The sequence below is a fragment of the Musa acuminata genome, chromosome BXJ2-4, assembly GCF_036884655.1.
Source record: "Musa acuminata AAA Group cultivar baxijiao chromosome BXJ2-4, Cavendish_Baxijiao_AAA, whole genome shotgun sequence".
NCBI classification, from domain to species: domain Eukaryota; kingdom Viridiplantae; phylum Streptophyta; class Magnoliopsida; order Zingiberales; family Musaceae; genus Musa; species Musa acuminata.
In genome coordinates this window covers 11,884,680-11,890,679 of record NC_088341.1, presented here as the reverse complement: position 1 = coordinate 11,890,679, position 6,000 = coordinate 11,884,680, and positions in this window count along the sequence as shown.

Below are 6,000 nucleotides of genomic sequence, written 5' to 3'. Positions count from 1 at the left end.
TAGCACATTTGCTTCTTTTGAGATAGCAACTTTTTGTTTCTCTTTAGACTACAAGCTAGCAATTTTTACGATATGTAAATTTCACAATATACAAGCTAGCAAAAATGCCAAACTAGCAAGAGATAATGTTTTACATGAGGCAAGCAAACAATTTGGCAAATGTTACATTTGCATCTTCTCTTTTGAGAAGTGTAATTTTTGCTTTCATCTTGAATTGTGCAAGCTAGTTAGTTTGCCTCTTTTCATTATGTCCACGCTAGAAATTCTTGCTCCCCCTTTGTCATTGTCAAAAAGAAGGGAAAACCCTTATATCAATTTTCATATTATGACAAAGGTAAGTATCATTCTTATTTGTGCATCATTATATATTCAAATTAAAACATACACAATTTCAATAACCTTATTTTTCATGCACGATACCGAAAAATAAATCAATCATCATTAATAAGCATATCATACATGATACTCAAACATTAAAATTTTTAAGCATTTATCAACATGTTGATCATGATACCAAACATTCATCATTTAAAGCATTCATGATACACATCATATGCAATAAATACATTATGTACATCATTATCATAAGTATTGCATACATCATTTTAACTTTATGAATATTTCATCATTGCATGCATCATACCAAAACATTTCAAGCCATGCAAACCATAAATACAAAGAAATCATGTCATGAAGGATAAAATCATTTGAATACCAAAAGACATGATTCATATAGTAAATATCTTCTTTAAATAAAATATCAAGAAAAATCATAGGAGTACAAAGAAGAGATCTTATTTTAAAAGAAAAATCAAGTAATAACTCCAAGAACTCACAAGGAAAAATCATGATTCATTTAGAAAATCTCCTCTCAAGAGAATATCAAGTAAAATCGTAGAAGATCGATTAAGGAAAATTTTTGATTTATAATAAAATCTCATGTATCGAATGTCGAGAAATCAAAATGATGATTTATATAAAAAAAATATCACAAGTTATATTCAAGAGAAAAATCATCATTCATTTTCAACTTATTCAATTTATCACATCAATATTTCTTAGATATGCATGATACCAAAACATGGTTTTAAATCTTTAACATATAACGTGCATAAATTGAAAGGAGAAGGGAAGAATTCAAACGTACAAAGATTTCAACCATCTCATAAACAAATGTAAGACCAAGTCATGAATCCAAAATTCCATGAATCAAAATGATCATCAAAGGTAATCTCATGTTATTCCAAGAAATCAATATCATGATTTTGATCAAACTCATTTCAAATTTAAATCATCAAAATCATCAAAATATCAACATTACTTTCAAGAGATTCAAAATGGTATACATAGATTTATCATAATAAACATCAAGATCAATAGGATAGAGAAAAATAATTTTTCAAGGAAAAAATATTTTCCTCTTTTTAGTTGTTTCAATTCATATGATTTTATTTCACTTATACCAAATAAAAACATGTAACATGTTTAAAACTGAAAGTGTAAGATTTATTACAATAAAGATTAATAAGGCACTTTCATTATGGTAAAAATTAATAATCTATAAATCATAATATTCATCAAGCATAATTTCGAAATTTATTAAGTATGATCATTATGCATTACTTCAAATCAAACATGATTTCATTTATTTTCAAAATATTTATCACGATAGAGCATATAAGCCAAAGAAACTATTAAACATAAAGCATATTCATTAATGATGGTTTCATTGAGTATAAAGTATTTTCAACCAAAATCATTTGAAATTTGTTGTAGTCATACATTTTTCTTTTTAGGTGAATCTATCTTTTCATGCTTAGTTTGCATACAAAGGTCGTGCATCATTTTCGAAAGCAACTTTCATCATGGTATAAATCGATAATCCATAAATCATAAATGATCATTATGGAAATCATCAATAATCAATAAACTATAAATTACCCAAAACTCATCATCATCATGCATAGCTTCAAAAAAATAAATTTATTAGGCATGATATCACATTTCATAAGGCATTTTTAATCAAGATCATTTTGTTTATCATAAACATACAATTTTCATGATTATTTTTAAAATTACTAGAACGATAAGCATGATTTCTAATTTTTTATTTTCACGTAATTAATCCTAAATTAAATTAAAAATAACTCATGAAAAGTATTATGTAATTTTAAAATAATTCAAGAGAGTCGAGTTACTTACCTTGTAGTCGAAGCTCGTCAAAGCCCAATTCGCCGTTTCACCTTTGGAAGTTCTTGATTCATCCTTGGGTGCCTTCCTTTTCTTTGGCCTCTTCCTCCGTTCAAGTTCATTATTGATTTTAGATTTTTGTTTAATAAACTTATTAAGATTTAGTGTTCGAAGTTCAAGTTCATCATTGTCCTCGTTACTTGTGTTCAAGTAATCGCTCAAGTAGTATTCATTTGTCTGGAGTTCTAAATCCTTCCTATTCTTTGGAAGGTGGTTCAAGTGTTCATTGTGTTCATCATGTGCATTGCGCACCATTTCATATGTCATCAATGAGCCGATAAGTTCTTCAAGTGGAAAAATATTTAAATCTTTTGTTTCTTGTATTGCCGTTACTTTTGATTCCCAAGCTTTAGAAAGTGATCGTAAAACTTTACTAACAAGTTCAAAATTCGAGAAACATTTGCCAAGAGCTTGTAAACCATTGACGACATCCGTAAAACGGGAATACATGTCAACAATGGTTTCGCTCGGCTTCATTCGAAAAAGCTCGAAATCATGCATTAAAATGTTGATTTTCGAATCTTTAACTCTAGAAGTGCCTTCGTGTGTGATTTCAAGAGTGTGCCATATGTCGAAAGCCGTTTCGCACAAAGAAACCCGATTGAACTCATTTTTGTCCAAAGCGCAAAATAAGGCATTTATAGCCTTTGCGTTTAAAGAAAAATACTTCTTCTCCAAATCCGACCATTCGTTCATCGGTTTAGAGGGAAGTTGAAAACCATTTTCAACAATATTCCATATATCCAAATTCATAGAAATCAAGAAAACTCTCATTCGAGTTTTCCAATAAGTGTAGTCCAATCCGTTAAACAACGGTGGACGAACAACCGAAAAGCCCTCTTGAAAGTCATGAAGAGCCATTTCTCTCGGGTGTAAATCCGAAATGAGAAATACCGGGCTCTGATACCAATTGTTAGGATCGGAGCGGAACTAAGAGGGGGGGGTGAATTAGTGCAGCGGTGAAGTGCGATAAACTTTTCACGATTTAAACACTTTTCGGAAACTTCGTACGATAAAAGCAACGTTTTCGTTTAAAACAGTTTCGATTGCGTTTTAACTTGAAGAGATAAGTAAGACGGAGACAAAGCAGTATAGCATTAAAGTGCAAATGGTTTGCAGTAATATAAATGACAATAAGTAAATGCAAACCAGAGATTACGCCGATTTTACAGTGGTTCGGTCAAATGACCTACATCCACTTGCGAGGCCCCTCTTCGTTGAGGCTCCCACCGTGCACTAGCAAATCTCTTGAAAGGGAAGGGTAAATACCCCTCTTACAACTTTTACAAGCGGTTCACTCTCTTATAGATTTTCAGCAAGAACGAAGGAGGTGAACACTAGCAAATTGAAAACAAGAAAGGCAAAGACTCTTCTAAGACTTTTCTCTCAATCACTTGCTGCTCAAAAAGTTGTGTTCTCAGCTGAGACTTGAGGGGTATTTATAGGCCTCAAGAGGATTCAAATTTGGGCTCCAAAAATTTGAATTCTCTTATGTTCCCGATGCTGGCGGTGCCACCGCCCAGCCCAGGCGGTGCCACCGCCTAGGCCAATTCAGCTCACTGGTTGGGCTCCAAACTTGGCCCAAACCAGTCCGAACTTGGGCCCAATTGGCCCCTACTTGGGTTATAAGATTAACACCTAATCCTAACCCTAATTAATGTACTAACTACGAATTTAAAGACATTTTCTAAGCTATTACAAAGTCCGTAAGTCAAGACTTCTTCCGGCGAACTTCCGGCGGTCTTCCGATAAACTCTCAGAAACCATTCTGCGGACTCCCGGCAAGCTCCTAGACTTCACGATTTGATCTTGGCGAGTTCCGATGAGCTTCTTCAGCAAGCTCCGATCTTTCTCAGCGAGCTCCACGAACTTCCAACGAACCTTCCGGCGAGCTTCCGAAAAACCCTTCGGCAAGCTTCCTACTCATTCTTGGCTAGTTCCGGCAGCATTCCCGACGAACCTTCGGACTTCCGTCGAACTCTCAAACTCGCAATGAATCCTTCGTGCTTGACTCCGACACTTTGTTTTGCTTTATTGCTTCGTCGTTATCGTAGTTAATCCTGTACACATAAGCAAAAACTCTACTCCGATCTAGACAATTATTATAAAGCGAATTGACATTCTGTTGCCCTGCACGTCATTGGTTGGCGCTTCGTCCGATTCTTCGGCGCATCGTCCTCTCTTGCGGCTTGTTGCCCAATCGGCGGTTGACCTCCACAACGCCGATATACTTGGCGCAATTCCGCTCTTGGCCCGATGCCCGACGTCCGAAGCCTTCTGCCATCCAATATCCTAACGTGATCTCCTCCGGCGCAACGTCAATTCCTCCTGTCTTAATTGTCTAATCCTGATCGAGTAGACCTGCATCACTCAAAATGCAGTTTAAATCATAAACACATATCAAGTGGTTTCATCATCAAAATACAAGATTCAACACAATGGACAAAAACCAACCACCCTCTTACAACACTTTCTTCTTTTCACGAGTTTAGGAGACAACTCTTACAAGCCTCACATCTCTCTTGAATGATCACAAAACTAGAAAGGGAGGAGGACACTTAGCAATTTTACAACAAAAAATCTCAAGATTTTGTTCACACTTTCATTGCTCTTTTATGCAAGAAAGAGTAGGGTATTTATAGGCCCCAATAGCTTGAGAAATGGAGTCAAAAAGTGTCTTATCCCGGGTTTATGGGGTATTAGCGGTACCACTGCCATTATTGGGTAGTAAGACCACCTACAAACTAACACTAGACAGTACCACCACCCAGTCTGGGTAGTACGATCGCTTGATGGAGCCTCGGAGATTGGGCTATGGCGGTACCATCGCGTGACAAAGTTGTACCACTGGTTGGCAACATTGACTGCCGACGATACCATCGCCCAGACCACTTGGGAGATTGAGCCTCACGCGATACCACCGCCTAGTCTAAGCGGTGTCATTGCTTGATGTGGCTCCAAGCGATTGAATGAGCCATCCAACCTATCCAATTTAGCCTTATTTTGGGTCCAATTGACCCCTAATTGAGTTAATAGGATTTGTCCCAAAATTAACTCAAATTAAAGTCCTTACTACGATAATTAAGGCTAAAACAATTATGATACACTTAATCTAAGTTGTCTGGCACATCAATTATTCAACCAAACTCTCAATGAACTTCCAACGAGCTTTCGATTAACTCCCAACGAGCTTTTACTGTATCATCTAATCCTTCGATGTATCCCCCGATTCATCTGACCTGATGCCCAATTATTGATTCCGACCCAACTTCAATTCTTCTTTAATCATTTTGTCTTTCTCACATCATAGTTATTCCCGCATCACTTATCTCAACACATGGATTAAATCATTAATTCATTAATTGATGTCATTATCAAAATCTGAATTTTAATAAAAATATTAAATAATATAATAAGCAAAAAAAGTGCATAACATGTCACATGTGTCATTACTTACGTGATTGACTTATAGGGCACCTATAACTAATAGTAATATCATAGTCGGTAGTAAGTTACTGACTACAACCCATCGACTAAAATCTGGTAGCATACTTCCATCCATGGTTCCACTTGTGTGTACGAGAAACTTTCATCGCCCGCAAGTTGGCGACTAAGAAGGACAAGATAAAATAGATCAGATCATCCGGTAGACAAAGGGCTATAACACAAAATATATATAATGCTTTTATGATCTATGATATTTGATTTCACAACGAACTCTTGATATCAATTGTAAGCATAAAAAAAAAT